Source organism: Papio anubis, chromosome 11 (assembly GCF_008728515.1).
Source record: "Papio anubis isolate 15944 chromosome 11, Panubis1.0, whole genome shotgun sequence".
In the NCBI taxonomy this organism is placed as follows: domain Eukaryota; kingdom Metazoa; phylum Chordata; class Mammalia; order Primates; family Cercopithecidae; genus Papio; species Papio anubis.
The window spans coordinates 125,463,748-125,472,871 of record NC_044986.1 but is presented as its reverse complement, the minus strand read 5'-3'; the positions used below and the strand labels follow the sequence as shown (position 1 = coordinate 125,472,871).

The 9,124-nt window shown below is 48.1% G+C and overlaps 1 long non-coding RNA gene across 1 annotated transcript; it reads right to left on the bottom strand.

Annotated features, from left to right (window-relative positions):
- Positions 1–1,328: 1,328 nt before the first annotated feature.
- On the bottom strand, positions 1,329–7,573 carry LOC116269518. The gene is made up of 2 exons (XR_004177133.1): positions 2,199–7,573; positions 1,329–1,912 (listed from the first exon to the last, which is right to left on the bottom strand). It is a non-coding gene; the product is annotated as an uncharacterized LOC116269518 (long non-coding RNA).
- Positions 7,574–9,124: the final 1,551 nt, after the last annotated feature.

The following is a 9,124-nucleotide window of genomic DNA, read 5'->3' as shown; positions in this document are numbered from 1 at the left end:
GGACTAGCCTCAGCCTGGAACGGCTAGTGTCCGTGGGGGCTGGGAGGAGCACCAAGGAAACGCAGGGGCAAGCCCCACGCAGTCTGCATCAGCCACAGGGATCTTTTGTTTTTTGTTCAGAAAGGAACATATTAAAAAGCCCGGGGCCCAGGGCCTGGACTCCTCAAAGCTCCCCACAGAGCCGGGCTAATTGGCACCTTCCCTCATGTTCAAGTCAACTATATATGGCTGCTGAGGGCATCTCAGAGCAGGTGCAACACTGAGCTTTCTTGCTGTCTGGGGAAAGCAGGAATTCCAGGCCTCTGCCTTCCCACCTCCCCAGAGGCTCCGGCCCAGGTGAACTCAGCTTCTCCCAGGTAAGGAGCACAGACCAGCTTCCCCCATGCCCCTCAGGTCATACAGCAGCAGTGCAGACCCTTGCACCTTGGCACGAGCTCTCGCAACCCACCCCAGAAGCAGACGCCCAGCCTTGTGGCCCTGACCTGGCAGAGGCAGCTGCTGGGGCCCTGCCCAGGGCTCAGCACAGCGAGGTCCAGCCACACCAGGTGAGACATCCACCACCCGGCCATTCATCTTTAACCTAAAACAGACACAGGAGTTCGGCAAGGGGTTCCTTCCCCTGACGAACCCATCCCATCCCCTTCTGTTCTCATCTCTCCCTCCTGCCCCGTCACAGCCACCCAGCACTGCGCCCAAGGCCTGACTCCCAGTTTCACAGGGAATCCAAAACAATTAGGATTTTGAGAAACTGGGAGCTACATAGAAAATGAGTCGGTAAAGCCAGTGTCCACTGATCCTCCACTCCACACAGCGGAGAGCAGTCCTCAGGATAAAACCCACGGGGCGGGGAAGACGCGATCAAGGTGGGCAGGATGGAGGAGCCGCAAAGGGGGTGGTTCACAAAAAAAAAAAAAAAAAAAACGTGAACACAAAGCTAAAGTGCTCAGTGGCTGGAAGACAAAACACAGGAGACAGAAACACTGACCGTTCAAAAAAAAAAAAGTCTCACTGTTAAGCCCATCAAGATTTAAGTTCTCAAGTCACAATGTATCAGCAGACTTCTCATGCCTGAAATGTGGGGCAGTAACACGTGAGTCAGTTTTCCCAAGTCCATCGTTTTCTTTGTTGAGCCTCTTGATTCTCAGGCGGGTTTCAAAGTAAGCCCTTCTCTGTTGACTTAATTAACATACTTGAAAACACATTGACTTCCAAATTAATCTGCTAATAAAATATTAATTACCACACTGGCTGTCATCCACAGAAAAAACACAATCACTTTCTGGTTGTAAAAACATTAGAATTCGAAGCCCCCTTGGCCATCTGAACAGCCCCTGCTTTTGACAAGGGCATTCCAAAGCTAATCTGAAAAACTAGTCCAGGCCATGATCGCTGGGGGGTCGGACTTGCCTCATCACCCCACCTCCCTTCTGGAATTAGACAGAACTTAGACTCTTAGTCTGATGGGAAACATTTACAATCTATTCTCTCCGAAGCTACCTGGAGGATTTCCTCCACATGACAAAGCCTTGGTCTCCACAATCCCTTATCTGACAACTCTCTTAACCAACTGTCAATCAGGAAACTTTTGAATCTACCTATGACCTGGACACCCCTGCTTCCAGTTGTCCCACCTTTCCAGACCAAACCCATGTACATCTTACATTTATTTGATCGATTGTCTCATGTCTCCCTAAAAGCTATAAAACCAGGCTGGGCTCTGACCACCTCGGGAATACGTTCTTAGGATCTCCTGAGGGTAGTATCAAGGGCCATGGTAACTCATTTGGCTCAGAATAAATCTCCAAATGCTTCACAGAGTTTGACTCTTTACTGACATGGTACCTTTCATGGGTATTCATCTGGGGGACTCACAGTCAACTGGAGGCATCAGTTGCCCACTGTGCAAAAGTCTCTGCAGGACTGAGCCTCTGGCACGGGGACTCCAACCCCTGAAGCAGCAACTCTCCCACGTCCCACGGCCTGATAGACCTACACCTCCAGGGCTTCTCATTTCAGAGTCTCAGCAACAAATCTACCAAACGTGATCAACATCACAGAATATTCCTCGAGGCTTTTGGCTGTTGTTTCTCCCCAAGTTTACTCTAGAACCAGAATGGCAACACTCGGAACAGGATGGTTCTCAGTCACCGACCCTCCTGGTAAATACACTGTCTCCAAGGCCCTTTCCCGCCAGTCACAGCTTCCTTTGAGTCAGGCTCGATGGCCACCTCCCCAAGAAGGAAACCTCTTCAATCCAGCAACCACAGCTCCTGTTCCCATCTAGAGCTTGTCTGCCAGGAAGGGAAGACTCCTCATTCCAGAGACAGCAGGTGCCACAAACTCAGGGTTGTAGCCATTGCGAAGGCAAACACTCATGAAATTAATACACTTTCTCCTCCTTGGATACTGACGTTTCCTCTTCTGGAGGTCAGCCAAGGCCATCTGCATGAGTCACGAGCATGATGGCTCCAGTCCCTCCTTCGGTGTCAGCAGTGTGGCTCCGCTCTGAGACCCTCCTGCACCAGCCGGGCCATGCACCTGTTCCCACGACTGCTGTCAGCAGACTACAGTGATTCTAAAATAATCAGCAAGCTGAGGTTCCAAATGATGCATTTTAAAGAAAAATGTGTAAGTTTTACTGCATGAAATCAGCTACATCTTTTGCTACTCCAGAGGCTTTTTGTTTTGCTTTCTCAAGGTTCTCTACAATGATCCCGACAGTCAGGGTTCCCAGTTACAGGCAGAGGGTTGGGCTGGCCACATCTGATGTTTAAAACACAGAGGGGATCCACGTCAAAGGATTTTCCCTGTTCACCAACATCATCAGGACAAACTTTAAGCAGTAATAATCTGCCTGTCTGGAAAACTGAGCTCACTTGAGAACTAATGCAACAAATGTGTTTGACCAAGTTGCAGGTGGACATTTTAGTGAATGACTATTTCAAGTAGGATAATGGCTCACTATTCAAAGGCATGTTTTTGTCAATTCTTATAATTTCAGCTTCATGCATTTAAATCATGAAGTGAGACTTGTACCTGATACATTACAGAATCTCTACAAAATAGACAAAATTCCAACTCTGTACATTCATTCTTTTCCATATGCATACAGATGGTCATAATTTAAGTTGGCTTTCCAACAAGATTTCTAAATTAAAATGTCTCCTACTTTAAATACTATGTGTAAACATTACACATTCCATTGTTAAACATTTATAACAGGGTCTGCATGGCCAGTTTTAAAGATTTCTTCCTCACTGAAAATAAGTGTTTAACCAATAAATTGTCTACTTTGAAATATTCTAGAGACAGAGATACATTTGGAGAGTGGACACACTTAACACAGAAATCCGCAACATCAAACAGGCACAACCAGCAGTGAGGGTGGAAGGGGCGCTACGTGAGTGCCCCTAAAAACACACACAAGCCTGGCTGCTTAAAAGGAATGAATGTAGCTCAACACTCTTATGTGAACATTGACGTGTCTACTGCCTTATAGAACCCTCCTAGCTGAGCTGCAGGAATCTTCCTTAGAGCCTTTTCTCACCTACACTGCCTACAGGTGCCCACTGGGCTCCCTGGGCAGTATCGTGTCTTTGTTTAGAATATCACAGTATTTGGAGGTTTGTTGAATCCCAAGTCAGAGTCTTATCAAACTCAGACACCATCCCTCAGGGGGCTTGTGGGCCAACTTCGGCTAATGCAGGCTGCTCCACAGTGCCCTGCAGGTGGGCTTAGTGCATCCACACGATTTTAAGATTTGGGGCTGCCGTTTTCTGCAGTCACAGATGCAGACTTACATATTCATCATGACTGAAGGCAGCACGTATTTTTATGTTCCTTCTGTAACGGTAATAATCATGGCAACATTTCCCCAATCCTTAAAAAAGCCTCCTAACAGCAGTTGTATTGCACCCCCTTCCTTAAAATTAATAGATTTACCAAACTAGGTGAAATTGGTCTTCATGAGAAAGTGACAAATCAGTGTTCACACAATGGCATAGTAGCTGGGCATACAGTGTACATCAACATCCCAAACTAAGCACCCGTCACAATTATTCCCAACTCGCAGGAAAGCCAGAAAAATCAGAAGGCTTAATATATAATTATAAATGAAAATAGCAAGAAACCAAAGTTTCTGAGGAGTGTTTGTTAGCCAAGCAAGGAAAGCCATTAACCAGTGCTGATTACATTGCATTTGATTACAGCAGCCAAAGACGTGTCCAGAGGAAGAGACTTTCAAAGATTAGTCTTTTGGTAAGAATGGTTGCTTAACAAGTTCAGACTATGGGCTACACCAATCGTCAATTAAGCAAGGCAAATGAGTGAGAGTCGTTTTCCTTAATTCTTAATGTGTTGAAAATTCCAACACTGCTAAGGTCATTCAGGGAATCGAGGCTGAATTTGAAGAAACTGAAGAATTAAAGTCTATGAATAATATGAATGAACCAATTATCTAAGAGAAGATTTCAAAGCTGAGAACACACTAATTCCACACAACCTGAAGTGGAATCTGCTAAGATGTGTCATAACTAATAAAATGACTTTGGGGAGCAAATTCTCAGACCCTGTGAGAATACAAAGTGTCTGAGTCCATGGTGCTCCTCTCATTACTCACTGGCAGGCCCTCGGGGGAGAATGTTCCCCACTTCTTGCATGCGATTGAGGCAGCAGCGTCCGGGTGAACATCACTGGCTCTCTTGGACATAACCATCCTCGTCTCCTCGGTCTCTCCGGCCCACAGCTCCATCTCCTCAACCATGGATCACCCTCCCCACACCCACAGCCTGGACGCCACCTTGGGGTGGCCTCACTCACTTCCCCCCTCCTCACCCACAGGCCTTCGCTGTCTGACATTCAAAGTCTTAAGAACCATCATTCCACATATTTTCTCCAGGAACGGGGCAAGTCTAGTACCTGTTATTCCATCTCGGCCAGTAGCTGAGGGCCAAATGCAGCAGAGCTAAGGGTGTCCACACAGAAGCTGAGCACTGTGTTCTGATCCCAGTTCTGCCGCTCGACTCTGTGGCGTTTTGCCTGTCTTCTTTTGGCCTCTGTTTCCTCATCTCTAACATGAGATAAAAGTTCCCACCTTAGCAGGTTTCTATGAGGACTCAATGAGCCAATATGCCTGAAGCACTCAGCATAGCATCCAGCAGACAGGCACTGCACAGAACTCAGCCCACTCAGCTACTCGGCCGAACACCAGCCACCTCTACCCAGTGCTCTTCCCATCTCAGAAATAAACGTACAATACATGAGCAGAAACTGGAAAACAAGTATCTTCCCAATGTGACTTCCTAGAAGACTCAAATGTACAACAGAAATCTTTCTTCTGTGTTTGACCATCACCTTTATGATATATCCAAGCAAAACCACATTACAACTCAATGATTTAACATCTACTGGAAACCTGGTGAAGATGAAGAGAACACCCTTTCCTGGTCCCCTTTGTTACCAGCAATTTCGCTTCCTCTATTCAATGGCAAGCTGCCAGGTGCTGCAAGGAGAGGGCAGTGCCGTCACTCCCCTAATCAGTCAGGAAGCCCTCCATGGAGCCCGGACCACCCTTAGAGGTATCAGGGCCTCAAGAGAGGACAGGAGAACACGTCCATTCCATCAACAGACCAGGTGTCAACGTCCTCTGTACAAAGCATCATGCTGGCATTTGTACGTATGCAGCGTTTGAGTACCACCCTTCCACAAGTTTAAATTCAGCTGAGGAAACCACATGAGACTCCTAAAAAATACGAAACAGTATCTGAGTCCTAAAAAAATAAAAGGCCTAGACAAACATGCACACCCCTGTAATGCAGAGTCAAACCTTCAAAACCACACATTTCACATGCAGTGAAACTGTCGGCAACCATAGTCAGCCCAGAAGATCCCTTTTCCATCTTAGCTTTTTAAACAAGGTATATGAGGAGCAATCAGCTTTTCCAATAGTAAGAGATGGCATTTTCCACAGACTAAACCAACTTCACACCTAGAATTTAAAACCACAGAATTCACATGTGCTAAAGGAATAAGAATATAAAATCGTGCATTTCCCATTTGCTACATGTAAGCTTAGTTTTAAAAGGCATATCATCAAATGCACTTAAATTTCAAACTCCTGCAGTTGCCCAAAACCCAAGCGTAAAAATACATGCTTATGGTCACAAAACGGAGTCAAGCACAGCAAGGAGACTAAAGCAAGGGTTACCCTCCCAGGCTGGCGCCCTGCTCCGAGGTATGCAACAATCTAATAACCGAGTCCAAGGGTGGAAGGAAACCACTGACAGGCACTTCACACGCTGGGAAGCAGGCAGGGCCATGCGGGCATCCAGCTTTGATTTGCTGTTTCAGATCCGCATCACCCGCTCTCCTGCTGGAGGCAGCACCTTGGACTCCTGCAAAGGCCGACGTTCAGACACTGTGGGACCCTGATGGAGAGGTGTGGATTCCAAATCCACCAGAAGAAAAAAAAAGAATAAAAATAAAAATAAACCTGTCTCAACACTAGGACATGCTCTAAGAATAGAAACTTCTAAAACCAATGCCTTATTTTAGGGCTTTCTAAGATCTTCAGTCCAAAAAAAAGTAGCTTACATTTTAGAGTGTCTGAAGGAATGTAATATTGTTTGCCCATTTTTAAACTAATTGTAGTTACTATTTATTAAAAGCCTGGCCAGCAATCTGACCAACACGCTTTTTCACATGACCCTCGCAGGGTAACGGTGCCAGGCTTCCTCAGAAGCGGTGTTGCTGTTACTGGTTCACCTGGTGCATGTGCCACTGACCCACCAGAGGCTCCACCAAACCCTGGAGCTTTACAGTTGCCTTTCCTCTCACGTAGCACATCACAAACAAACAGCACCGACACGCCGCACACTGATAGTTTTACAGTTCACTTAGACTTTGACGCTTACACATTCAGATAGCAAAACATGCCGGTGCTGAGGAGACAGGTGTCAGCACCTTCTCCTGCCCTCTCCTGAGGCGAGGGCCCGTGGGCCCCGGCACACAGAAGCCCAGGCTTTCTTCATAGCAACCCCTGGCCAAGATTTCTTGAGTCTCTGGCATGGAGGCTGTGTTTTCAAAGACAACGGCAGCACCTCGCAGGGTCCCAGTGGGGTGCAGCCGTGGCCATGGGCACCACGCAGAGCAGCGTCTGTGGCTGCTGTGATGCCAGAGACATTTCATCCACAGCACGTACTGCCTCCGAACCAAGGCTTGGACAACAGAAATCCCATTCCATAAACCATCAATGGCTGAGGAAGCCATCTCAGAACTGACGTTCCGGTGGCTCAAATCTTTTGAGATGCACTGACCTATTCAGACAGGGATAACAATTCTTTGTAATGGGAAAGAAGCTAAATGTGAAGACTCACTTGGTTGCACAGAGCCCAGGATCAGCATCATCTGAGAATCTGGAATTCCATGGATCCAGGGCCCCATCTCAGAGCCGCCAAATCAAACCCAACTCTCGTGGAAGGAGGACAGGCACCATTTGGGGGGGGTTGTTTTGTTTTGTTTTTTGAGACAGAGTATCACTCTGTTGCCCAGATTGGAGTACAGTGGCACGATTTGAGCTCACTGCAACCTCCGCCTCCCAGATTCAAGCAATTCTCCTGCCTCAGCCTCCTGAATAGCTGGGCTTACAGGTTCATGTCACCACACCCAGCTAATTTTTGTATTTTTAGTAGAGACAGGGTTTCACCATGTTGGTCAGGCTGGTCTCGAACTCCTGGTCTTGTGATCTGCCCGCCTCAGCCTTCCAAAGACAGGCACCTGTTTTAACAGTCACTCCTGCTCCCAGCCACAACACGACTGAAAGTCGGCAGATAATTAACTGAGCTGTTGATTCTCTTAATCAGAAAACACTTCCTAAATCTGAATATTTCTGCCATACAAACATTCTCTCCTCTGCTTACAAGTCGTGAGCACCAGTCAGCATGAGGAGTTTGGTTTTGTTTTTCTGTGACAGAGTCTTGTTGTCATCCAGGCTGGAATGCAGTGGTGTGATCTCTGCTCACCGCAGCCTCCACCTCCCAGGTTCAAGGGATACTCCTGCCTCAGCCTCCAGAGTAGCTGGGACTATAGGTGTGCACCACCTCACCCTGCTAATTTTCAGTTAAGACACGGTCTTACCACGTTGGCCAAGCTGGTCTCCAACTCCTGACCTCAGGTGACTCGCCCGCCCCGGCCTCCCAAAGCGCTGGGATTACAGGCATGAGCCACCGCGCCTGGCCAAGAAGTGTTTGATAGAGGCTGAGGGGAGGACTCCCATCCCATCCACATCCCACCCAGCTTCCCACACCGACTACGACACTCAAAGTGTCACAGCAAGGGCAGCTGCATCCCCACAGTTCTCTGCACTAACGCCACAGCTGCGTGAGCTGCCACAGTCCTGGAGCTGCCCCTCAACCTTAACGTGCTGGCACAAGCACAGCAGAAACTACCAAGCCCCCAGGAGGGAGGAGTGTGGGCCCAGGGAGCGAACCAGGAGGGAGGAGTGCGGGCCCAGGGAGCGAACCAGGAGGGAGGAGTGCGGGCCCAGGGAGCGAACCAGGAGGGAGGAGTGTGGGCCCAGGGAGCGAACCAGGAGGGAGGAGTGCGGGCCCAGGGAGCGAACCAGGAGGCTCCGCTCCGGGAGTAGCGAGTTCACACACCTCAAATACCTCCCACATCCATCCGCGTGCAGGGAGGGGATGGAAGCCACGCAGGAGCTGCAGCGCTTCCTCCTCACAAATGAGGAGTGAGGATACCGACTCATGCATGAAATCAGAGCTAAAGTTCTACCGTGGTGGGGAGACGCTGTTCAACAAGTTTCATAGACCCAAATGGGAGCAAAAAGAAACCAATCATACAAGATCAGTGGATGGAAAGGGATCAGAAATTTAAGCCTGTAACAAGCTTTCAGAAAGAAACTTCACTTCATCTGCAAGATGGTTGTGGCTCTGCCTGATCATTTCTGAAAATTTCTAACCCGCGACGAGCCATCTCAGAGCCGTTCAAGAGGAGTCACAAAATCAAAACACCAAGGCACACTCTGTATTTTAGATGGCCTGCAACAGTACGGAAATGAGCAGCGGTGCCAGAGCTTTCAAGTTTGTTTGAAGTAAATTCCAGCATGAGGGCA